Here is a 27,441-nt window from a genome sequence, read left to right as displayed (position 1 = left end):
TCTCAACAGTATTGTTAAAATCTGTTCTAAGATTATTGGTGTGAAACAGAGAGACTTGAATTCCTTTTGTAACCAGTGGATTTAATTATTTTAGCATCTTCTGGTCACCTGCTTTTCAGTGAATGTTCTCTGTTGCCGTCAGGACGTCGTTATGGTTTACCAGTTTGTAAAACTAACCGCTATTCTAGATCGTTTATCCCCTATGCGATTATTGAATGCTCCTTAGATTTTATATTTCTTATGGACTTTTATTCTTTTACCGTCACAGATCCTTTTATCTTTTATCCTTCTGTTGTTCTTATTCAGTCTGTTTATTTATTAGTTAGTCTCATTTACATCAGTAATCGTTTTGGGTCCTGTTTTATATATATTTTTAGCTTACATATATTGTTGTTGTTGTTGTTGTTGTTGTTGTGTGTCACTATGTTTTATCTATGTTTTTTATGTACAAGCTGCTCCAAACCAATTGCCCCTACAGGTATTAATAAAGTTGTTTGAATTGAATTGAATTGAGTAACCTAGGGGGGCGTGGCTTAGAGAACACACCTGTTCTGTGTTTACCATGTGCTTGCCACCATTTTTGAACCGTTGGCCTTGAGTCATGTGGACCGTTGGACATTTGAAGTCAGGAAGTCTTAGTTAGCTTCCTGTCCTGCTGTGGACTCTTTCTAAAGGATTAAACGTCCTCCACGCTGAGACACAGAGGGACAACCGCTTCACTTCAACATAGTGAGTGTGTGCTACTTGTTGTGCAGCATGTGGTGGTGTGAGTTCATGTTGAAGCTGGGTTTAGTTTGGTTTGAAGCTCATGCTGCCAAACCTGCTAAAGCTAGCTGTTAGCTGCTGCCTATATTAGCCTGTTGGTTGACGGTTGGATGTCATTTGCTTGTTTCTGGCTGCTTCCATCCACTCATGTTCTTTATGTGTGTTTGTTTTGACTGTGGATGAATTTCTTGTAGCTTAACGTGTGAGGTTCTTGGTTGTTGCTGTTGTTTTGGAGGGTTTTCTATCACCTTACTTATGCTAATGGTACGTGTCCACAGGCTCCGTCCTTTCCACGCTTCCCATTCATTGTCTATGTAAGCAGCCGTGCAATGCATTCTGGTAGCATGGCGGCGCAATTCGAGAAACAGAGCTTCACGACGCACGCTCCTTATTTGCATTAAGCAAGGGCTGGTCTACTTTATGCAAATCACGGGCGTCCGACGCGACTCGCCGCCTCTCGAAACTCCAGAGAATCTTTTAAAATAAACGTTGTCGATCCAAAATAGGGACAGATTTAGCAACTGCACGGCTTATTTCTCGCCTCAAATGTTTTCAGAAACACATTTCAGTGAACTATTTTTGTGAAATAAGAGTAGAAAGTTGCCAAACGATCATCCATACTGGTTCCGGTTTGAAAGCTTGGAGCAGCAGCCCACGGCGGGAAAGCATTCGTCCAATCAGGTGGGGAGAGCCTTGTGTCTGGTGACAGCCCACCAAGCGTCCAATGTTGGGAAGCGTCGCGTCCCCTCGCGATAAAAAACGCCCCTGTGGACACGTACCTTAACTCTTGATGCTCTAGTAAGTTGTAATGTACATTGGCTTTAGGGACGTAACTGTTGTCTTGCACACATTGACATACAGGCTGTCATTTTCCTGTGATATTGGCTTCATGGGAAACTCTGCTGGCTTTTTCTCACATTGCACAACTGGTTACATTCACATTTTCTCTTCACACTTTATATTTATCATTGGAGAAACCATTAAATTCATAGAAATGAGTTTGTTTCCACCTGCTGTACAGTTCCTCTTCCTATCATGATTACATCTAAACTGCTGTTTCACCTGTTTCTTCACTCATATTCATGCACTGATGATGATCTGCTGCTTATCAGTGCTTTACACACACTTGAATGCTTTTTGTATGTTTAAAGCTTAAGTTAATAACTATTTGCTGCATGACTGACACTTTTAACCTGCTATTGCATATCATGTGGATTTCTGGGCGTATATTTTATCAATCTCAGTTTACTGGATGTTGAATTTTTTGCAGGAACGCCAAATGGAGGCCTTTTGTTGGGGAATGGCAAAATCTGCCTTTGGATTTTTGTTTTACAGCATCTGTTCTGCGCTTAACATTTGTATGGAATATATTTCCGCCTGATGATTGGTCTGTTTTCTTTAGGTTCATATGAATTATAATAAGACATAGGATATCCATGTTGGTGTTGATGTTAAACATTCATTAGCGACACCTTTTGATCCTGTTTTTGACATGTGGCTGCTCTTAGACAACAGTTATTATTTTGCTGAAGTGATTTAGTTAGGCTCAGGATGCAAAAAGACAATTGTAAATCTCATCTTGTTATGCGTAATGCAGCTTTCATGCCCTGCCAGCAGTGGTCAGAGGCTCAGCGTGCTCTGCAGATTGTTCTCATTCTCCCATTTATGCTTTACGAGAAGCTATTATCTGTCTGAAATCAATGGTGGGCCAAATGCAAAGATAACCATGTGCGGTTTGTTTTGTTTTGTACACAGTGATGTAGATGCTAGGCCAAAGTTACATCCCCTTATTGTCTGGCCTTTGCGGCTTGTGAGGTCTGTTATGATGAAGAGGAAATGAGTAAATACACCTGCTGGATATCATTCATATTCATGGATAATGTCCCAACGAAGTGGCCACGTAAAACACAATTCAAAGTATAAACGGCTGCTTAAAATGAACATCTTGGTTCATAGTTAAAGACAACGTGGACGCCTTCGCAGTTTGGAGCTAGTGCGTGTCTTGATGGTGACATTGATGCTTTAATAATGTGTGGCCTCCGCGTGTGTGTGTCTTTCAGTTCCTACATCAATGGGATCCACATCCCTACCCCAACCCTTGGCCTCTAATCCAGACTCTTGTAATCTGGCCAGCTGTGGCTTGGCCGAGGGGACGTCAGGCAGCCCTCCGCTTCGACTCGTTCCCTCATTCCCTCACATTCCCTCAGCCACATTCAAACCCCACAGTGACCCATATAGACAGCAAACCCTGTTATTCGCCACTCCTCGCAGTAACTCCACACACCATCAAAGTGTTGGTTATGATGTTTAATCATAAGCAGCGAAACCCTCATTTGGCTCAGATGGTTATAAAACCAATCGAGAATTTACAATATGCCCAAATATATATTTTAGAGACATTCACATCCTGTATGTATTTTAAGAAGTGAACTTATAACTTATGTAAAGCTCTGTTGGTGGGCAGCATGGACATAACTTCACAAGTCTTCTGAGAATATTGATTAGTCATTTAATCATTTTCTCATACTAATTTGAAAGAGGGGGTAGTGGCCGGCCCAAAAATAAAAAGTGCTTAGTGAAACTGAGCGGCGGTGGAGTCGAGAGAATATTAGTCTTCTTGGGCTGAAAAATTTTGCAGGGAAGGAAAGGATGAAGATTCAGACAACTTTATTTATTCCAAGAAGTGCAATTCATTTGCAGCTTTACCCAGCCCATATCAACAGAGGACGGATAGGCTGCGCGAGTCGCACACTGTGAAACGCCTCGTGTTTGTTGATTTGGAAATTCCCAGACTGTTTTGGTACATTTGGTTCTCCTTGTACCAAACCAATGAGGAATCCAAAATCCACTCATGCCTTGTGAAGTGATTGTTGAGTCACTGGCATTGATTACGTGTCCAATCAGTTGCTTATAATATACATTAATGTGCTGTTTTTGAAGTTCTAACTTTATATTTGGGTAAAGTTTCTTCAACTTTTGCCACTTGATCCCAATTCATTCATTTTCATTGAACATCTAGCTGTCATTCTGCACAAGTGCTTGTGTCAACAGCTCGGTCAATCATTCTTGGTGGTTGAAAACTGTCATTGAGTCGTTAAAGTGAACACAAATCAGCAGTAGTGAGAGAGCAGCTTTTCAGTGGGTGGCACTAATCTCATAATGCAGCCGGTATTTAAACTGCACGCAGAGACATAAAAAGGCATTATGTTTGTCTGACTGTGGTCGGGGGAAAAATTGTGAAAATGACCAAAAACCCATGGACATCTTCTAGTATAAATGTGAATGCACTGTTTTTGACCTAGCTATTTATGATGTGATGCTGTAATTGTTTTCAACATGATATCAGTATGCATCTGCTTTCACTGTGGATTTGGCATCCCCCTGCAGATTTTAATTCATCCCTTGCTGTTTGTGTGTTGTGTGGTCTTCTATGAACACAGTTTGTCTGTGTCACTGGCAGCCACGACACCAGGGACCGTCAGGGATCACTGAGAGACTTTTGGGTTTGAAATTGTGACCCATGATCACCCCCCTGAGGCACATCATGAATCTGAGCAGCGTATTATTTCATGGAGACATCGTATGATAATGGCTGGTTGGTATATGTAGTCCCAAATAGAAGTGGGGAGTGGATGACAACAACATCCGTGTCTGGCGTAGCTCAGAAACGTTGTGGGGAAGGAAACAGCCTCTTTATGAAGTGCCACAGCTGGACCGAGGTCAGATGAGAAGTTTGACGTGTTAATCTGTTTCTTTTTAAGCTCTCACTTTTTCCTATTGATGTACATTTATATCCACAATTAGGGTGAGGATCAAGTTAGCAGCCAGAACGGAATTATATTCCCTCAATGTGGATGACTTTAAAGGGTAACTTGTAGTTGGACGTTTATTGACAGTGAGGAATTGCTCCAAGCGATTACATTACAGCCCGTTTAGCGGCTGCCGGCTGCAGCGTACTCGATCAATACTGGACCATTTTCAAAAATCGTTGTCCCCATTAGTCACTAAGACACACAAACATTGGGAAAATAGGGTCCAGGTTGGAAAATACTGATGTTACGCTTTAAAATCAGTAAGCTTTAACAGCGTTATGTTCCTCCGGTGCTCCCATCATGGAAATATTGCTTTGGAGAAGTTCATTTAAGTTCTAGTGCACTTCTTTCTTTTAGTCTGTATTGATCAGTGTGAACAATGCAATTCAAACTCAAATGATGCCAGACAGCTCGGCCTGTTTGCATCATTTCTCTGGCAAGACGATGTTATACAAAGCAACGATAGGTGAAAAGTCAAACATGAAAAGTTTATGGGAATACAGAAAACATCTGATAGCCAGAAGTTCTTCGTGTTAAGAAAGCTTAACATAACAAAACAAACTGAGGCCAAACCTGGAGTCACATGAGGTGAAATCTGCTCAGTTTATACGCCAAGGAATTACTGTGATCACCTGAGGTCAGTTCGAGCTGCTATTCTCATTCACAGCCAGTGAAAAGATAACACATATTTACAGCCCTTTTTGTTTTTTTCTCATTTACTTGAGAAGGTCCTCGGATTACTCTGTGTCCAATGATGCAGCTTAAAAACAGTGCAGTGATTTGACTGACAAAATGCGAGTCAACTCTCGGTCTTCCAGCCTGATGACTCAAATCGACTTTTAGGCTGCAACCTTAAATGTGACCCTAAATCTATTAACTTAATTGTCCGTCATCAGTCATCCTCGTGCATTCCAAACTTTGTATTGAGAAACTGCAATTACTCTTTCCTTTGGGTGTCATCCTTTTCCTCCAAATCAGAAGTAATATATTCTTGTGACAGACCTGGCTTCAGGTTTTCACCTTAAACAGAAATGCTTTAATAGCTTCTGTGGAAGTGATGCAATCAATGATTGACCTAACGTGCAGATCAACAGCTCTGCTCTCTTCCTCTGCCCACTAATAATTTCATTTTGTCCTGGCCTGCTTCAGCAGTAGAGAGGAAGCATGATGACAACAATTCAGCTCAGGCCAAGATCTTAAATATGGGACAGTTTTTGACAATCGAATGTTTGTCCTTGTGAGAAGTTGGCCGTATGGCATTAATACCGAATGTGATCTTGATGCTTTGGACAAACATGAAGAGTCTGTTTATGAAGAGTTTTACAGTCGAGCCAGTGTTAGTCACTCCCTGGCAGATCCATTTGTTATTCATATAGATTCAAGAGAACACACTAAGTACCACTATTATCCAATGTCAATTATCTTTGCTGCTGTGCACATAATGTTTCCTGGTTGAGCAGCATGTTTTTTTATTACATTAATTTGGGATTTTTTCTGGTAGTTTTTAATATTTTCTCTAGAAGTTATGTCTAAAAGTAAAGTTCAGTTTTAGTGGCGAATGTTTGTTTTTTGGTTCAAGTTTAAAGAGTTCAAAATTGATATTCTCCATATGTGTGATTTCCATTAATTTGCATGAATTAAGTTTTATTGTCACTGGGCTACAGAGCAGCTCTGCTAACAGCTGGTGTCTTTGTGTTGATGTTGCATTCCTTTTGCAACTTTTGCAGATTGCTGTCAGCCCGAAATCCCAAACACTGCTGTCATGAGAATAAAAGCCTCAATGTACTTTCGCATTGTTGTCGAGTGTTTGATTCGGTGAGTTGCAAAGCCGCTCAAACTGGAATCAATCACCTTGGCTCTCAGAGCTTAACATTTTGTTCTGACAGAGTTCAGTGGGATGAGATCCTCTCTAGCATCCAGGCCACCCAGATCTCAGCTGATACGATATTTAATCTGTTTAATTCTGTTTGGAATAAAACTGACATTGCTGTTATATTGGGGGAAAACAATCCTGCGTCCCTCGTAGATGGTAACAGCGTAAAGAAGTTGAAACATGTCTCCAAACTTCTGCTTTAAACAAACCAGTAATAGTAAGAACGATATGCCGAAGAGTTGCTGTGTAGTTGGTTGCACCAACAACAAATCCAAAAATGCTGATCTCCGATTTGTTCCCCTGCTGTGTCGTAAAAAAAGCTTTAATAGAGGGGCTTTATGGCTCCAAGCTATAGACCAGACCAGCAACACGTCATCACAGAGGCTGCGCTCGCGTTAGGGGGACATAAAATCGCTGTCACAGGAGAGAAAATGACGAAACACTGTTTTGTAGCGGGTTAACCGAGGCTTTCACACTGAGATTTGAAGCACATCAGATACGTGAATACTCACTGTCAGTGTGGTAAATGCTAAGTAATGCTGGTGACTAGCACGGCTGCTGCAGTAATACAGTCATACATTAACGTTATCAGACCGTCGTCTCCAACTAAATCTTTTTAGTTATTTACAGACAACACTTGGCCTAACGTGATTCAATCAAATAAGTATGGAAGTCTGGATAAACAATATCTGGCCACTGTGTTCTGTGTTGGACGGCGGAAGACTGAACGGACATGACGGCGATCAACCTTAATTTATTAAGATATCGCGAACGCTCAGGTTCAGGCAAGATCGTAAAATAATTATTAGACATGTGTATAAAACAAGTGTTTGTATAACAAGACATGAATGCATACGAATTTGTCAAATTACGATCCAAACATACGTCAAATTGCATTGAAGTCTATGAGATCTTTGGTTTTCTTTCCCCCAAAAGGGGGCACGACCTTGACTTTTCGGGAAGCACCCATATGTGCTGGTCTGATGTATAAGTTGATGTTTAGAAACTCAAAGTGTGTCAGGTTATATAGGGACAGGCTGTTAAGAGCAGAAAAGACCTCCTGTGTCTTCTCTTGATTATTCCTTCCCTTCTTGAAAGCACAGCGACCCATTAACAGCATGGGGCATTAAAACACTTGCTGAGTGAAAAAACAAGTCTGGCATCCTTTCAGGCAGCGTTGCCAGTCATTGACTGCAGAGACATGGTGTTAACGTGGCATCCCCTCTGCAGAGCAGCCTTCTCCCAGTCTGTCCAGCTTCCTGCATACATACGACTCTTTGTGAGGCTGCCTGGCTGGCTGAGCCGACTCCCTTGCTGCGTGTGTTTCCTTGTCTCGGTTTCCAGCCCCGAGGTGAGATCTCACAGCGGAGCTGAGGATCATACAAGGACAGGCACATCTGGAAAGTCTAGCTGGCTGCACTTGCCAGTTAGCAAGCTGGTGCTAATGAAAAGCAGGAGTCTGCCTACCGCTCACTCTGCCTGGTTAGCATTAGTTACGCCACTCATCTGGGCTTCTTTTTTTTGTTTTTCCAAATCTGTTTATTGGGATTTTACAAACTAATTATATCACAATATCAGCTACGCTTGCAACATTTGTACAGACATCGTACAGAAAGTGTGACAAAATTGGGACAACAATGTAAAGAGAGATATTATTATTATTATTAATAATAATAATAATAATAATAATAATGATAATGATAATAATAATAATAATAATTATAATAATAAAACACAGGTTATAATGACAATAGTAACAATCCACTAAACCAACAGCAGCAAAACTATAACTTCATCAAATACTAGTTTTGATAAAATACTAGTCAAAAGTCAAACTAGACAAACACAATTAAATAATGCAATGGAAACTATATAATAAAAGAAATAAAATAATAATAGTAAAAACAGTAATAAATAATAAAAAGAGAATTATTATTATTATTATTAATAATAATAATAATAATAATAATAATAATAATAATAATACAGATAATAATACTACTACTACTACTACTACTAATAATAATAATAATAATAAATAAATTAATACAAATAATGAAGTAATGATAATAATGATAATAATAATAATAAAGAAAAATATATGAAGAAAGAAAAGGAAAGAAAAAAAACGAATAAATTATCTGTGCTTCTTAACGTACCTCCATACTCTCCCAGTCTGAGCATGCCTCAAAACATTTAAATCTTTTCTCCACCTCTAGCATTACAATATATTATTATAATTTTGCATACACAGACGATGAATCAAACTCTTTGTGGTCAAAATGTCGAGACAGCGGGACAAAATTTACAAGAGAATTATATGCTTGGACTAAAAAGGACTAAAAGTTATATTTTGCTTGCTTCATATTGTCTGTAAAATCCTTGCGTGCTAATGTTAGACGTGCTGTGGCTAATACAGCATGTCCTGTATCTGTATACATATAGCTGCACAGTAAGAGAGATTGTTAGTGGTTTTGAGAATGAGTAAGTACACAAGGCGCTCGTTTTTTCCTCTGCCTTGGAAGCCAGAATAAGTGACATCCCAGTCACATGGCAGAGCATTTGTGAAGGCACTCCGCAAGGCCACTTGAGACTATGTAGTGTATTTATTTAAGCCTTTGCAAACGGCACGCTGTGTGGCGTGTTCTCTTCGAAGCGTGCCAGCATTCACTGCTCTGAAATCCACCGGTCATGAATCTTTCCTTAGCACGTGAAAACGCCTTCGCACATGACCGAAAAAACCACAACCGGCGGTTCACACAGCACAGAGCCAGAGTCAGTACCGTGACTTCTTGGGGTATGCAGGGTCATTGCCCCTTTTCCAAGCCGTCCAAGGCCTCCCCTCTTGGCCTCTCATCTCAGGCCTCAGCTCACCCACGTCCCGGGGCTGCAGGCTGGGAAAGGTGAGCAGGTGTGACAGGAACACTGAGCCCCATTCAGAGGAGGAAGAGGCCACAGGGCAAAGAGGAGCGAAAGATTTACACGTGTCCACGTCTTTACTGTATGAAGTGATTTACAGCCTTACCCAACGCAGAGTGGATATAGAACCGAGGACTCCTCAGCTTTAGACAGGTCGGTTGTTTACAAAGCGGGCTGGTATTTTTAGAGGGAAGTCGGACCTGAATGAGCAGCAGTTGATTCCTTGAATTGGTCACAAGAATTTCTGATTGTGGTGTGACAGGAATTTTAAAGCCCGGTTGCACGAAAAGGCAAACGAATGACACGATAATGTGCAAGGCAAAAGCGCGCAATAAGGCATGTCATTTGTACGCCATGTAGTCTGTACTGACTGATGTAAATGCATCTGTGTAAATATGCCACGCTCAGAGCTAGTGATGTAGACTAAAAAGTGAGAAAGACTGCTTATGGCAGGCGGGAGAAGAGGTGGATGGGTCCAACAAAGACAGGACTTTTTAACCAGGAGAACGGTGTTTGAGATTAGTGTTTTGTTTGACGTTTGTGACGTGTCTTCAGTACTTATGTTACATAAGGTCAACCATGACGTTTTTCCTAACCTAAGTGAGTGGTTTCCCCCTGCTGGTACTGCACCTTCGTACATGCATGTAATAATCATGTCTCGGAGAGGCAAAACATGACACTGACATGCTATCCTCTGGTACAGGCGGGTCTATTACATGCTTTGATGTGATACCGGCTTGAATTTTAAGAGGAACACAGTCTTGCAAATTTAGAAAGATCACAAACAGTCATGCTGAGCCTACAGAACAACTTTGCATCCATTTACAAGTAGGGATGTCACGGTACCAGAAATCTAGTAGTCGATACCAATACCAGTGAATTTACACGATTCTCGATACCAGTTTCGATACCACGGTAAAAAAAACAATAAATCCCATGTAATTCAACACGCGCTCCTTTTATTAAAACATTTGAACATTACAAAAAACAGAGGCACGTAGCCTTTAAGTAATAAATAAAAGGAAACATCTATAAACATTGCAAAACAGAACAGTGGCATGAAGCCTTCAAGTATTTAAAACAAACTATATTGTCTGGATGTCGGTCTTTGAGGTGCTTTGCTAAATTGGAAGTATTTCCTCCTTTGGAAAGAAAAGGTTGGTGGTTTTTGCGAATCTATTATTACTCCTTGTAAATCCGCCTCGAATGCAAAGTACTTCCATACCCGACTCTTGCTATTTGTTTTCTCAACGAGTTGAGGCGGAGGTAGCGCTGCAGCAGATGCCATCTTTCACGTCTCGTGTTGTTGTTTTTTTCCGTGCTGCTACGGCGTTCTTCTTCGTACTTCATTTCACGGCAGATGAGAACACTAGGTGCGTATACTGCCCCCATTAGATCTGGAAGAATCGCATCTCCAGTACCTCCGCTCCGGTACCAAATGACCATTACAGGCATCGTTCGGTACCTTTGGTACCGAAGAAAACGAGTACCGTCACATTTTTTGAATTTTGGTACCGAGTTGGTACCGAAGTATCGGTTCTCGTGACATCCCTATTTACAAGTCAGTTTCCCTGCATGTAAACACATAAATAGACACTTTGAATTAGTCATAGAATAGCTGAACTAGTTTTAACTTAATGCCCCGTTTCACATAACCTAACACACATAAACACATTATTAACACATTACATTCAGTTTGTACTATTGTCATCGATACCCGTTTTACCGTTTCATCGTTATTCTCATCATCAGCTGTGTTTTTCTCTCTGCTGCTCTCTCTGCTATGAAAAGAATTGTTCAACACACAAACACAAGACCTCAGTTTATTTTCAGCCACGGCGTGGACGTCAACCAAAAATAAACCGAAACACTGCAAACATCTCTTTTTAATGTCCGCTAGATTGCGAAGACAGTCAAAGTCTGTAGTCTAAACACAAGACTTTGAAAGATAGTGTTTGTGTCAGTTGTTTAGGGCTTGAAGAAACCAACGTGGCCCGTTCTCAAGTTTCTCAAAGTAAAGTTTACGGTCCGTGCTCCTGTGTTTGCCTGAGTCCTAACAAAGATTAAATATATTTCTCCAGACAACTCTTTGGTTTTTCATTTGTTTAATTAAACAGCTTTACGTTAATCTCTCTTGTTAAAACTTCTGTTTTGGCCCACGTGCATGATTAAAGCATGTGCATTTCAAAGTTCAAACAAATTGTTGAAATGCCTTTTCAGTTTATATTTCAGAGAACGATGTAAGAGTGGAAACTGGGGCAGATTTTTTGTGATTAAACAAAACCGGTGTGTCAGAATAAACTGGAATACGCTCAGTAGCACCCCCTAGAAGCCACATCAAGGTTGTTATGAGTCATTAAATATGTCAAGCTTTTGAACCATCAACACACTGCACACATTATTTTTGCACATATGTTTATGCTTGTGATCAGATTGTTTTTCAAAAACAAAACACACTGTTTGAATTCAGTGCATTTCTTGTCACCCAATATCATTCCAGTGACGTAAACCTCTCTTTGAATTAAAGCCCTGACTGTTTACTTCTCTCTCTCTCTCTCTTTCTCTCAGTAGTCATAATGATGAGTAATTGTGCATAATTACAATACTTTACTGTCTCATTATAATCTTTACTTGCTGCCCTATATCTTTAAGAAAAAGTAGAAGTAAAAAAACAATAATTAGTCTGCTTTTCTTGGATGAGCAAATGTCTGTTTTATATGATAAAAGACCACCTCAGACCATCTGTCCTTGTTCTGGTTTCCGGACAATCTGAGGAGAAAAGATATCATTATTTTTGCCTCCAAGGGAGCAAACACGAAAGGAAATACCCGAAGTTCCCTCAAGAGCCAAGCCTGACTGTTCCCATCCTTTTCAGATATGCAGTGGAGATCTGAATCGCATTAAATGCCTTGTGTGCCCTTTGTAGTTGAGTATCAGTAAGCTGCAGCGCTGGATCTGCATTTCCGATTTCATTTGGGAAGATGCTGAGGTGGGCATTATCCAGAGTAGATATGAAATAGTCACATATTTTGAAGCTATAATGATAAACAGGCATGACCTTTCCTAAAGAAAAACAATAGTAAGAACAGCTATCTTCTGATTTGGTCAAATTCTTCCTTAATACCTTTTTTTTTATTCAAATTTAGACCATATTAAGAGGAAAACATTAGGAGACTCCAAAAATGCCTCAGTGGTGCCATAAAGGCTGGGAAACTTGTAAACCTCAGGGCCAGGAGTGTATAGGAAAGTATTCAGCAAAAAGAGCCTTTATAACAGGCGAGAGGTGGATTGAACGAGGGCCAAACTGATGCAGGGAGGAGGACGTGGAGCCAGACACGAGGATAAACAGCTGGCTTCATGCACTTCAGGCTGGGCTTTCTAGCAGACTGGACGCTTTCTGAAGGAAATGTGTTTCTCAAGAGGGAAAAATGACCTGACTGGTTGAGTTAAACCTCAGAAAGCACAAAGCAGAGTTAACGGTTCACATTTATGGGTGCAAAATTTATTTAACGGCTTAAAAAAAGGATCAAAATAAGGTTTCTTTATTGTGGAAGGTCAACCTGTTAAATACTCTTAGTGCATATAAAACGGCTATAGACTAGTATGTATGATTTGAACTTGAAAGGTCACTCAGGTGGTGGCTAATTGAGATTATTACACAGCTTTGAATAATTTTGATTGGTCAATCACAGCATCTATGGTCTGTCATTTCTTTATAGCAGACCGTTGCTATGTATAACAGACCGTTGCTATGCATAACAGATCGTTGCTATGTATAACAGACCGTTGCTATGGGCGCATTTCTGATGGCGGACTCTGCTGGATCGTTTCTGTGTCAAATTTGTGATTTCTTAAGTAAGTAGCCGTGTAATAAGTGGGGATAATGTACAGCGATCCGGTCGATGCGGCATCGCCCTGAAGGGGTATATTTCACAACAATGACTGAATCGATGTACATTATCCCGTATTTAAATAACTTAACCAGAATATACCACTGAGGTTTAGTTTCTTAAGCAAAACTTATTCAGACTCAAATTTACTCCAAGAGGAAGGCAGAAATAATAAATTCAACAATCTATGATTTGGTTATCCCTAATGGGACTCTACATGTTGTTGTTTCGGATGTGGCATACTAAAAACACCATCTACAGTCTCTTTGGGGATCCAAGTTTGAAGAGCAAAGCCATCGGATAACGTGAATAACAAAAGTTGCACACACACAAGTTGTACATTGAACATAAATAGCAAAAGTAAATCTTATGCAACAATATGTACAGTTCTTGTTTGGCTTGATTTAACTAATTACTGCTATATTTCTTGGCCAATCCACAGACTGCATTCCTTTGTAGTCAGTGCATCATTTTGGTGAAAAATGACTGGATTATTGCACGTATAAAATTTAGATTTGAAACTGCTGACTTTGTCTAGACATGTCTAGACTTCGGTAATGATAGGTTGTCACTTCTTTATGTAAACGTTTTTTCTTTTATTATCTGACTGTAGCTTTGTTTTGGTGATATATTTACACTGATATTCATAACTGTAAAGGGTTCAGCTAGAACCTAAAACAAAAGAAATAGAATAATTGTATTCTTTAATTTAAGAGTCTTGGTAAAATAATGTCAGCATTTCATGTTGTCGTGCATAGTGCGATCAGACTTCAGGCAAATATAGGCTACATTAGAAGATGTATGACAGAAGACTGTATGTTCTGCAGAGATATTACTGCAAATAATTAAAACATAATGAGAAGATTAACAATTAACATCATAGAAATAAACTTTCCATCTCAATTTTTCAGGACAATATCCTACTTTGTATTCTAATAGTTGGCAGTATAATGAAGTCTGTGTATTTTGGTTGTTTCTTTTTCATATTTGAGACACATTTGGGAGCTGATTAAAGAGGAATTTGAGAGGAGGAAGGATTTTGTCCCAGACTTCATAGTCAACGATTGCTTCTTCCGTGACTCCTTGTTATTTGTGCACAGATATGCATCTATGTTGATTTAAAATATGAATTATTCTGCAGACATCCCCTCTCTCTCCAGACCTACCAGGCTTATGCACCATAGTACAGTAGATCCACAACCACGCCACAACAGACAGCACCAGGGCTCCACCATCACATTGTCTGGAGTTACACTCCAGAGATGTCGGCCTTTGTGGTCAACATTTTCTCTTCTGTTTTGCTTCCATGATAAGCTGACAGAGTCAACCTGACATAATTAGTTGTCTGGGGTTTGTTTGGGTAGTGAATTGCCGCTGTGGTGTAAATCAGCAAGGAGCTGGCGGCCAATGAGACAGCTAAAAGCCACATTAAAGGACATGGGCGGCTTCTCTGCCGCCGACCACATTCGCTGCTCAGCCGCTTCCCATTGTTTTCCCTCCAGAAACCTGGCAACCGCAGCTGCAGACTTGGACCGAGCAAACTGCAGCGAGGGGTTCGGTCATATTGCTTCTACACAATTTGTCCCCTGTGACACCATGTAATGCTACTTTGGTGCTCTCAGAGTGAGTTTTAATGTGTCAAGATTCAACATAGGACTGCAGTGTATGGGTCATACATTGTGGAGACGGGTGTTGGATATAAAATGGCCATGTTTTATTGCATTTGTGCCAATGTAAAGGATAATATTTACATTGAAACATGCTGTGTGCACACAAACTATAAATTTGGTGTCATGCAAACATAAGAGGGAATGCATAAGGGTCACATTCAGTCAGACGCATAAATATAGCTGCTTTACTCTTAAAATTATGAGGCCGAGTCGTAGACGGGGAGCCGCGCAGTCTGAGGAGACCTACTTTTAGTCGAAGGGAAACTCTCGGCACGTGCAGAAGCAGTTCACCTTACAGGTCAACAAGCCAGAGAGAGAGGAAAGTTGTTAGAAACATGCTAAATAGAAACAGGGAAGAGAAACTGTGGCTGTCAAGAGGATGCCCCCTCCCAAAGGAGATCTTTTTACGACACTCCCAAAGCTATAATCGCGGTCTCTTAACTATGTCTTTGGGATTGTGGAATGGAAGTGTTTATCTGGACCCCGCGGAGGAGAAGTGACAGGAATAGCAAACGGCAGTATAACATGAAACAGCCCCCTGCTGGCCAGAGTGATGGAGCTGGAGTTAGACTTGGCTATTTTGGGTCAGGAACCTCTGCGCTCATTTTAGAGCCGTTCCAACTGGCCCCGTCTCTAATCAAAGGATCAAAACCGCTTTATTCTGGAAATGGGCAATTACAGTACCAACTACATAAAAATGGCATCAAAGACCTCAGCAGTTGAGTTTATGCTGAGTTGTTGATTTCAGCACAGCTGGTTAGGTTTTTAGGAAAACATGCTGACAAGATATTTTTCATATTTAGTCAAGTGGAGGTTGACATTTCACTTTGAACAACTTTAGAAGCTCTATTCTTGGTATTTACATTCTTGTATATATATATATCAGTATTTGATCTAAGCAGTTTTGCATGTTTATAGTACACTATTAATTTTGGAAACAAATTCACCACATCACAGCTGGTTCCAGTTGTGACTGGCATCCTCCAAAAACTTAAACATCTGCACACATCTCCATCGTTCCAGACATGTTTGCAGCATTGACAACTGCTTTAGGGTTGCTTCTCTGTGCTGGTACTAGGGCTGTCACGATATCAGATTTTCACTACACAATTATCGTGGCCAAAATAATTCATGATGACGATATTATCACAAAAAAATAATAATCGTATCAGTCAAATTCATCTTTGTTTACTGTGCGTTTTGTCTCGTATTTGCAAATTAATTACTTACTATACAAAAGTGTGATTTAAGAGGTGTTGGATTATTTACATCATATATCATTTTTGTTATCGCCAGTACCGGTATATCGCGACCCCCCCCTAGCTGGTACCAATGTGAAGTCCCCATGTCTGTCTATGCATAGGTTATAATACCGTGATTTGCATGTGAGATTTATACTTTGAATTAAAAAAAACAAAAAACGGTATAACTTCAATTTAAAACTTCAACTTTCATTTAAAATCTAAAAGTCATAAAATGCATGAAGTAAATTATCTAGAAAAACCTGTTTCCTTCTGAAATCCACTCATCAGATCAAGAATATTTGGAACAAATATGATCAGATTTAAACTTTCCTCATGCAAATCAGAATAAATCAAAATATGACCCCTGGATTTTGACTGACAGTTACTGCTTGACACTCATGAACTTGAATCTGCAGACTTTGAAAGTGTCGTGGCACCTCCCCCCGTACTACCCCCATGTGTCGTTCAGCTGTCAACATCGGCTCAAAGTGGATAAAAGGGCTGGCTCATTAATCAAATTCGTTACCTTGTTTTGATGTTCTGCAGAGAGAGACCATTTTTGAGTCCCTGGCTGGACTACATTGTGTTGTGATATTAGCTCCCCCTCTTCACCCCAAACCCAGTCCATAGGGGTCCCCCATGAGAGGCGGTCAGCCCCGCCCTGAGAAGCACTAAGCTCGGTGACACGGCTGTCAAACAAAATCTCTGCGCTTCCCTAAGTCCTGGTTGCCAAGGGTGAACATCAGGAATGTCGCCGGGTGACAAAGGACGATTAGTGGCCTGATTTCTCCATATGCTGACATTTGTGAGTTTTCATGTGTTGTATGGGAATTCTTGGCATTGAGGTTGGTTTGGATCCCACAAAGGGTCTCGAAGGTCCTCTTTCAGACACGACACACAAAGGATGTTGTTGAAACATGTGAAATTTTTGTCTCAATCTGACAAACTTGAGAAAGTGTCTGAATAACAGCATCAATTCTCTTCTTCCATGAAGGCTGGTGTTTACAGCTATGTGATGTTTTAGAAAGTGTTTCTTTGCTGTCACCTTAAAAAGAACAGTAACAAGTTAATGTACAAAGTGTCTCTTGTTGGCAAGATACGTTTTACATTACTTTGCGCCTACAAATGCAGCGTTTTATAGTCGAGGTGCTCCGCCTTGCCTGAAATAAAGATCGCCCCTGCTAAAGTCAAAAGAATTAATTACATTTTTATGAAATACAACCCTTATTATCTTCAGGGAAAATGAGTAGTGGTGCTGCATGAAACCAAAAAAGCCACGTATTTAATGAGTGAGGCGATTGTTTAAGTTGTCCTCTTGACCCTGAAATGCGTCGACTAGAGCTGCAACGGTTAGTCGACTAATCGATTAGTCGATCTTCAGAAAAATGATCGTCAACTATTTTGATAATGGATTAATCGTAAAAGTAATTTTGTATGCAAAAAATGGCAGAAAAGGCTGTTTGTTTTTTTTAAAAGAAAGCTGTTAATCGTTACTCACATAATCTTTCCTGTAACTGTTTTGCTGAACCTTTCTTCTTTCTACAGTTGAATTAGTGGTTATATGTGGGAAATGCATGTCAAGCTCTAAATAGCAGATGATCGCTTTATATAACGGGGCTGAAATGCCAACAAAGGAAGAATGAAAATCTGCCCAGAAGGCACTCCTGTTCCTTCCGTGTAAGACATAAGGTCCTTGTTTACCAGAATGATTACTTGCCCTTTTAAAATGACCCTTTGTTTAGAATAATGAATCTTTTTTGCGTGCTCCAGGGACTCAATCTGATTTACTTGTGTTTCCACAGTAGCTAATCGTGTTGATCCCCCAGTTAATCTCCGCCGGAGCTTTTAACGGTGAACCTGGATGTTTTGGCTGTAATAATCACCTCACTGTGCGTCTGCGCAATGAAGCGACGGAAACCACTTTTAGTGAAGTCTAGCCTTGATCTGATCTTTTGATATGACACGCGCAAGTGGCAATTAGGTGTTTGCTTATTTCTTTAGTCAGAATGAGTGCCCTGTGTGAGCGCAGCCTGAAACAAAGGCCTTAATCTACCTACAAAGAGGTTTATATTCCAGACAAACAAAAAACACCTCATTTCCTACTGCAGATCAGAGGTTTGGATTCATACTCGGAAAGCACTTATTGGATGTCATTTAGTTCAACATTAACTAAAATAATCACAAAGCTTTCACAATAAATTCGTCAGCATGGCTTGAAAGCAAAAATATCCCTGACAATGTCTAGGAACTGATGATAGAAAGATTTTTATTTCACACAACAGGTAGCACCTATAGATGAATACTTTTAAATTTGGTATCCTTTGAAATATTTCAGTATTGCCAATATCTATCAAATATCAAAGTCTGGTACCAGTACCAAAATTATACTTGTTTAATGCCGTAAACAAAGATAAACAAAAACAACAAGGAACTACAAAAGAAGCCAACATTTACAAATGTTGTCCTTACCTTTGCCGCAAAAACTGCCAACAGATCATAAAAGGTAATCAGACGAGTCAAAAATGAAACTGAATGCATCATGCATTTAGTTAAATTATTAAAATTAAGTGTGAAAATACAAATAAAGCTAAATACTTTTGCTTCAGTTGTTAAAACAACTAAGTGAAAATCTGTCTGATGATCATTTATCAGACAGTTGTTTTGGGCTCAAAACAGAAAAAGCTCTACAAGAACTTTGCCAAAACACAATTCAGTCTAAAATTTTACAATTCAAATCAAGAAGTCAGTGTTTCCAGCAGGATTTTGTGAGACTGTGGTGGGTGGACTTCGGAACCTGTAGCGGGGTCAGGGGGCATGCTCCCCTGGAAGAAAAATTTGTACGTTTTAAAGTTAAAAGCATCAATCTGGTCAATTTGAGAGCAAAATTAAAGGGCTATCTACGAAAAACGTTATGCTCTTTTAAACAATTATTTGCTCTAGCGTTGGTGGAATACATTTAGGCTACACAAGTATTGTACTTAAGTACAATTTTAAGTACTTGTCCTCAAGTATTTCCATTTTATGTAACTTTATACTTCTACTCCACTACATCTCAGAGGGAAATATTGTACTTTTTTAATGTATTTGACAATATTAGTTACTAGCTACTTTGCAGATTCTTAATACAAAATACCGTCGTGGAGGAAATGTGGCCAGCGAGGGCCAGCCAGATCACCAGTTGAGAAGTGTAAGAATAGTAAAATATTTTGGGTTCATTATGAAACTGTGGCGGGACAAAATAGACCCCCACAGTCTAGGTAAATAATGGGAAACACTGGAGAAGTATCTGATCACAGAATGAGTACACATGACTACAAACCTGGCCAATGTGATACTCTGTGCTATGGGCACATTCTTGTCTGTACCAAAAAGGTTTAGGTTTAATACCCACCCTTAGTATTTACACAGGCTTTAAACATGTACTACTATATGTTCACGAGCTATATGTTTAGCCCCAGCGTTGTATGTATAAGCGCTTTTGTATTTAGGTGTGTAAAACCAATCGGGTTAACCTTTGCGTAGTGGCAGCATGTGGTCTCTGTGATATCTATTAGCACCCATTTACCACCTGGAACACCCTGGAGCTGAGGCACCCCCATTAATAGCCGAGCGGTTTGTGCCAGACCCGGAGCAGGCCGAGCAGGATCACATCTGGCCACAGCAGCCGCAGCCTGGTTATACTGGGCACGTCTGACATGCCTGCCTCCCTCTCTCTCTCATATTGGACTTTAATTGCATCCAGGCCGTCCAGTAGCCGGCGGAGAGAGGGGTTTCCTCAGGCTCGTCCAGAGAGTTGGCCTGGCAGCAGCAGCACTTCCATTTAACTCAGACTAATGTGAATGGCAGAGGGGAAAACACAGATGATGTTATGTACACACATGCTGAGGCTCCAACAAGCACACATACAGACCGATGCACTCTCGCTTGCACGGATTTTACAGCTCACAGTAAAAAATAAATATTGCTGTCTGCATGAGGTCTCGCCCGAACAACCGCCCGAGCAAATCAGGAGTTGAGCGCGGTCACAGCTTGTTAGTGTTAGCCACCTAGCTGTTAGAAAGCTAGAAAGACACTAACTATAATAGCTCTGTAACGACATTCATGATCAAATTGTTCTATTACACAGACTCGTGACGGTTATAGAAAGTTAAATTTACACCTCCTCTCTCGTACAATACCCGATCCTCCGGTTGCACGACTTCTTCACTCAGAGCAGCTGTCAATCACATCTGTCAATCATGACGTCTCGCCACCTTTTTATAGCATCAAATAACGAATTAAAACCAAACATATCAGAAACATGAACACTTGAACATACATCAGCGCGATAAGAACTACCTAAAATGACAGAAACTATAGATCTTATGTTTCCTGTTACTGCTTTCCTTCCCTACTTTCTCCTTTCTTAACCACTGTTACCTTCATTTCCCTGCTTTGTTTCTTCCTTTATTGCCTTTACTACTTTTCTGCCTCCCTGTCTCTTATTGTACCTCCATCCAACCATCCTTCCTTCTCTTTTTCCTCCAGCTATATTGCATAAGTTATCCATCCTTCCTTTCTCCCCTCCTAATTTCCACTGTCCATCCTTTCTTCATATCTTCTTTTTCAAATACACTAATTAACAAAGTGTTCCACTAAAAAGAGCCCATGGCATTTAATGACAGCACTGGCATCTGATAAATTCCTAATCTGAGTTAAGATAAAAGAAGTAAACTCCAGTCATCCACTGCAGGGGCATTGTCTCTGTCCAGCGAAGCACACAGAAAGACGACAACAGAGCATGTCAGTGGAAGTGGAGATAAGTCGAAGCTGATGTAGCGTGGTGACCCTGCTCAGAGGGCAGTGTTGACTGACGCACAGCGGTGTCGTGTGCAGACAGAACCATGTCAAACAAGGGCATTTCTCTTTAACTCTTTCCAGGGAAGAATCATGACTCAAAGTACATTTACAAAGTATCAGGAAGACTTGCTGTTTTTGCAAAGTACACTGAGGTTAGAGAAAAGGTTTTTATGCTTTGAGATAACTCCTATGTATTGTGCAAGGGCCTCATTCACACATCTTGAGGTCAGAGGTCAAGGGACCCCTTTGAAAATGGCCATGCCAGCTTTTCCTCACCAACTTTGGAGCGTTATTTAGCGTTCTTCTTGACCAGCTAAGATGACATGGTTGGTGCAAACCCGCTCCCCTCAACAGGCCCAGCTCAGCTCTGGATGAACCCCGTCCTCCCACCAACAAACCAGCTACGTTTAAGTGGATCGCTTCCACACTGATAATCACAAACCAACATCGCTGTGGTAGATTAGATCTAATTCCTTGGCCTCGTTAAGACTGGAGACACGTTTGAGTCTAATATCTTTGGACACGTTTACAGACATGATGGTTAGAGCAGGCTTAACCCTCATCAGGCCAGCGTGCTTTAAATGGCTTCATTAGTAGGGATGCTGACTAGCCAGCACGTTTAAGCCCACTATGTACTCTTTGGTCACTGTGTTAAAGCAAAAGGCTGCACACACGCATGCTTTGAGGTGCTGGAAAAATTAGAGCAATGCTGTGCCTTTTTGTGGTCGGCATCCTAAAACTCTTTAATTCCTAAATTGCCATGCAGATAACACCATAAATACATGGTTGCTAAGTGAGCGGAACGCTTTAAATGTTAAACTATGTAATTACAGGAACCTTAGGGATAAAAATAGCAAATCGGGACTTTTTTTGGTCATTGGAATGAAGGCAGAAATATTATGCAAAAAAACCACAAATTTACAATTTTAGTGTGAGACGTTTTTATTCCTATTGCCTCCATATTCTTTCTAAATGAGTCTGTGTGCATTTAGCTTTATGTCCCTCCATTGTGGCTTTAGATACATTCTTAAAAGTCAATCTAAAATATATGAATGTTTTTCACCTCCAACAGTCATGGAAAGCTTTGTAAGACCACTTAAGACTTAAGATAACAAAAGATAATTATGTCTAGAGCTGCAATAATGATTATTTTCATCAATTATTTTCTTGATTTTAATTAATGCATCAAACTTTGATGCTACAAAACATCATAAAATGTTAAAAATGATACTCACAATTTGTAAAAAGGTGATATCTTCTGTCTTCTTGACCAACAAATAAAACCCCAAAATATTCTTTTAACAATGATAATGAACACAGAAAAACACATTAGATTCTCCACATTAGAGAAGCAGCAGCCAGTATTTGTTTTTGATAAATGACCTTATCAATTAGTTGACTCACAGAGTCCCCGAGGAATTTGTTTAGCAGAGATGGTAAACCACCCAGATCCTGACAAATCTGATCTTGTGATCAAACTAGTTACAAGATTAAAGCCTAATCGATAACAACACTTGTAATGTATATGACACTTACTTTAAAGGAACAGTGCATAACATTCACAACTATGTTTTCATTAGTGTATAATCACCTTAAACTAAGAATCATTGTGTTTTCGTTAGCTTAGAATGAGCTCTTCATATCTATTGTACATAGGGAGCGGGTCCTCTTCACGGAGTTCACCATGTTGCTTCGCCATGTTTCTACAGTAGCCCAGAACGGACAAACTAAACACTGGATCTAGAGAGAGTCTTTCACATTTTAACGTTACCTGAAGGTCACCGTAGTTCTCCGACATGCTTGTGAAACTACGGTAACGTGAGCCGCAGAGTGCAAGCCATCTGACTTCCGTTGCTCCTAAAGTAGTGTTATTATGGTAAGGATGGCCTCTGAGTGAGGCGAAAGGCGTTACCACGGTTTTGCACTCGCCAGCTCACGTTATCGCAGTTTTGGAAAGGGAGGAGTGAGCGGAGGGGTACTCAGTTGGTTGCAATCTGCAACCACACCTCTAGACGACGCCAAATCCTACACTCTGTACCTTTAAGGTTAATGTTTTATGTCATAAATGTGTATAAATGTGATTTCAGTGTAGGTGCAATTATCAAAATGTTTGTTAATTAATTGTCAATTTACTGTTTTGGACATCTGATCCAAAATCTGCGTTAAAGTCAGCATTCTCACCCAACATCCCTTCTCTACCTGGCATTCAGTCTCTTCACACCCCAACTGACTTACCTGGCCTCCATCACCTGGTCATAAACTCTCAGAGCCTCCATCATGTAATTACGAGGCGAGTCTCAGTCCAGCAGATGACAGCTGAAACCGTTTAGTGGCTCTTCAAAATGAAGGTCCGATTTTTTTTTGTTCTCCTACTGAGCTGTTTGATGACACAAACACCAAAGTGTACAGTAGATGAAAGACACCGGCCAGGATTGTACCATTACAACCCATCTTAGGTTCGTACTGATGTTACCCTGTCATTTTCAGAGTCTGCCAACCCGACGCTAGTGAATTAGGTCACCATGTCTGTCGCCTGTGAATGGAGAGCAGCCAGTGTTTGGGATTGTGTAGCATTGGATTATTACAAAGGTCTTTACCACAAGCTGCAGAAGTCTCACAAATGGGGAATCTAATGGTCCCATATTCATATTTAAATGGCGACATGGGGGTTATGTTTTTACAGCGGTTGCATTTTTGTGTCATAATCATTTATATTCCCCAACCCCTTTACTGTAGCTGAATGGTTATGTTTTGCGTAGTCATCAGTGCTGTGCCTTTATCCAGAAAACTGCGATGGTTGAAGTCAACTGCAGGACAGAAAGCCCGCAAGTTAATTGACCACAGTGATGCTTCTGTGTAGTTTTTGGGAGCAATTCGTTCTGGATATTATTGGTGAGACATCCTATCAGGAGCAATATATACTTCCACCGATCCACATTGCAAACTGGTGACACAACTCAGGGATTGGTTTGGTGGTTTGAAAATGCTATAAATAATAATTATAGAGTAGTTTGTCCCTTCAAATTGTCTTTATATTACCAAGCTAATGGTTGTGATCAGCGAGACTAAAGCAATTTTACCAGCATCAGGATCCTATTAGGACATTTAAAGTTGCACCACGTAACTTCACATCTCCGATCTGTAACAAGAGGTAGTGCTAAACATTTTGAATTTAAATATGTAGGAATAATGTAGTATAACGTGAGTAAACTGTACACGGCACGCTCATGTTTGGTAACCCAACATATCTGCGATGCCTTATACCAAAAGTAGGGATGTGTGTCCATCCCATTGAGGTATTAAGAGAGCTGGGACAAACACACATATAGGAAGCACACCACAGCTGTATGTTTCCATGTAGCTATTGATGTAGTCATATCTCGGACTCTGCAATATTCCAATATGTATCCGTTCATCTTTACACCTCTAATCAAAAGAAAATCAATTGCACAAAAATGGTATAGACCTTTAGGAAAAGGATGCTTTCTTTCTTATGCACCCTCATGCATTTAGGTTAAGACAGGTGTATTGTTACATAAAGATCTTGCTTTATGCAGCTTTATAGTGCTTTCGGTAGCCCTGAAATGAGTTTCTGTCCGCTACATTCTTTCTTTTATAAACCAAACATGGTTGATTAAGGGACGTCTTATAAGACAGAACAGCATATTGTCTGTGTGCATATGTCTGGCTACAGTACTGTATAAGGAGCCCACTGTTCTCGTAAGCTGCCACGTTCTGAGCAGTAGCCTGTAAGTTCTCCGAGGAATGTTAGTAATTAGCTCAGTAATCACAAGCTTTAGGAAATCTGCAGGAAAACAGACTTTATCGCTGTGTGAAAGTCTTCCGTCTGCACTGCGACGGCTTTCTAAAAGGCTCGTTTTATGGTGACGTTAGCAACATATCAACAGGTTACAGTATGAAGGGCCGGTATGGTCCAGTCTGAGAGGCGTTTTATTAGAAAAGCTGAATAAAAGATTCAGCATTGAGCATCGACATAAACTTGCGACTAAAAGTCTGTGGTAACCAGATCATAAAGTGGATATTAAGACTGCACACCCTTTTTAAATTTTCTATTTTTTATTAACTTTAGGCCTGCGTAACCCATTACATTAGAGGTTTTCACTTTAATTTTGGTTTCCTCTAATCAAAGTTGAAAAGACTCATATATTCAGTGTATTATAAAAGGAAAACCAAAGCTTTACTGTGAATTGACTATAGGCCTGGAGCGGTTACAATTTGAGGCATTTAACAGATGCTATTGTTTACAATGTCGTAAAAGACAAAATAGGAAACTGGCTTAACTTGGGTTTTAATAAAACTCTTCTAACATTCAGCTCAGATCGCACTCATACTGTGTTGTTACTGGATTCAGTGACCACGTGTTGATGCTGAAAGCCCCAAACAATAGGCATCTTTTCCCATATGCAACAGCAACCAGCATTTAGCTTAGCATCATGGAAAGACGTAGAATCAAAGCTCTCAATCGATTAAAATATTTAATCACGATTAATCGCAAATTAATTGCACAATTTTTATCCGTTCAAAATGTACCTTAAAGGGAGATTTGTCGAGTATTTAATATTCTTATCAACATGGGAGTGGGCAAATATGCTGCTTTATGCAAATGTACGTATATATTTATTATTGGAAATCAATTAACAACACAAAACAATGACAAATAGTGTCCAGAAACCCTCACAGGTACTGCATTTAGCATAAAGAAAAATGCTCAAATCATAACATGGCAAACTGCAGCCCAACAGGCAACAACAGCTGTCAGTGTGTCAGTGTGCTGACTTGACTATGACTTGCCCCAAACTGCATGTGATCATCATAAAGTGGGCATGTCTGTAAAGGGGAGACTCGTGGGTACCCATAGAACCCATTTACATTCATATATCTGGAGGTCAGAGGTCAAGGGACCCCTTTGAAAATGGCCATGCCAGTTTTTCCTCGCCGGAAATTTAGCGCAAGTTTGGAGCGTTATTTAGCGTTCTTCCCGAAAAGCTTCCTGACATGGTTGGTGAAAATGGATTCCTATGGTTTTCTAGTTTCATATGATACCAGTACCTTCCTCTAGCTTTAAAACTGAGACCGCCACAACCTCCAACAGATCAAATAGCGGCCAGGCCCGATGGTGGCCCGTCGGATTTTTAAGAGGTTAATTGAAAATTGCAAGTTGCGTTAATGCGTTAAAGAAATGATTGGCGTTAAAACAAATTTGCGTTGACGCGTTATTATTGTGTTAACTTTGACAGTGAAAAAGTTAACTAGGCAATGTTTCCAGCCATATATGAAGTGATACAAAACAAAAAGAGTGATCAGAAGATGTTTAGATAAGACCTCCATTGTTCTTTAGGCAAGGCAGGCAAGGCAGCTTTATTTGTATAGCACATTTCAACAACAGGGCAATTCAAAGTGCTTTACAGAAACATTCAAGAACATTGCGACAAAATGCAAAAGAACATTAAGAAATAATTAAAAACATTAAAACATTAAGGATTAGAAAATAAAAACAAGGTAAAAATAAAAGCTAGGATAGAAGCTAAAATTGCATAAAACTCAAAAGAGTAAAAGTTATAGTGCAGTGTCAGAATAAAAGGCACCCGCAAACAGGAAAGTTTTAAGCTTTGTTTTAAAAGAAGTGAGAGTTGGAGCGGTCCTGCAGGTTTCTGGGAGCTTGTTCCAGATATTTGGTGCATAAAAACTGAACGCTGCTTCTGCATGTTTAGTTCTGACTCTGGGGACACTAAGCAGACCTGATCCAGATGACCTGAGAGGTCTGGGTGGTTCATAACACAGCAGAAGATCAGAAATGTATTTTGGCCCTAAACCATTTAGTGCTTTGTAAACCAGCAGCAGTACCTTGAAATCAATTCTCTGAGAGACAGGCAGCCAGTGTAGAGACTTCAGAACTGGACTGATGTGATCCACTTTCTTGGTCTTAGTGAGGACTCTAGCAGCAGCGTTCTGAATCAGCTGCAGCTGTCTGATCGATTTTTTAGGAAGACCGGTAAAGACGCCGTTACAGTAGTCAAGTCGGCTGAAGATAAATGCATGGACTAGTTTTTCCAAATCCTGCTGAGACATCAGTCCTCTAATTCTTCTTATATTCTTCAGGTGATAGAAGGCTGTCTTTGTAATTGTCTTAATATGGCTGTTAAAGCTCAGGTCTGAGTCCATGACTACACCAAGGTTTCTGGCATGGTCTGAGCTTTTTAACATCACTGATTGTAGGTGAGCACTAACCTTTAATCTTTCTTTTTTGGCTCCAAAAACTACGACCTCAGTTTTGTCTTTGTTCAGCTGAAGAAAATTCTGGCACATCCAATTATTGACTTGTTCAATGCACTCACTCAGTGCTTGTATTGGACTGTAGTCTCCTGGTGATAGAGTTATGTAAATTTGTGTGTCGTCTGCATAGTTATG

At 40.1% G+C, this 27,441-nt stretch overlaps 1 long non-coding RNA gene across 1 annotated transcript in view; it reads left to right on the top strand.

Annotated features, from left to right (window-relative positions):
• The first annotated feature begins 610 nt into the window (after positions 1 to 610).
• The window catches only part of LOC141756488 (uncharacterized), a 181,940-nt gene continuing 155,109 nt past the window's right edge, over positions 611 to 27,441 (top strand). The window contains exon 1 of the long non-coding RNA XR_012591485.1: positions 611 to 729. This is a non-coding gene — a long non-coding RNA (uncharacterized LOC141756488). The remainder of the gene's footprint in view (positions 730 to 27,441) is intronic.

Source organism: Sebastes fasciatus, chromosome 18 (genome assembly GCF_043250625.1).
Source record: "Sebastes fasciatus isolate fSebFas1 chromosome 18, fSebFas1.pri, whole genome shotgun sequence".
Taxonomy (NCBI): Eukaryota; Metazoa; Chordata; class Actinopteri; order Perciformes; family Sebastidae; genus Sebastes; species Sebastes fasciatus.
This window is presented reverse-complemented; position numbering and strand designations above follow the sequence as displayed.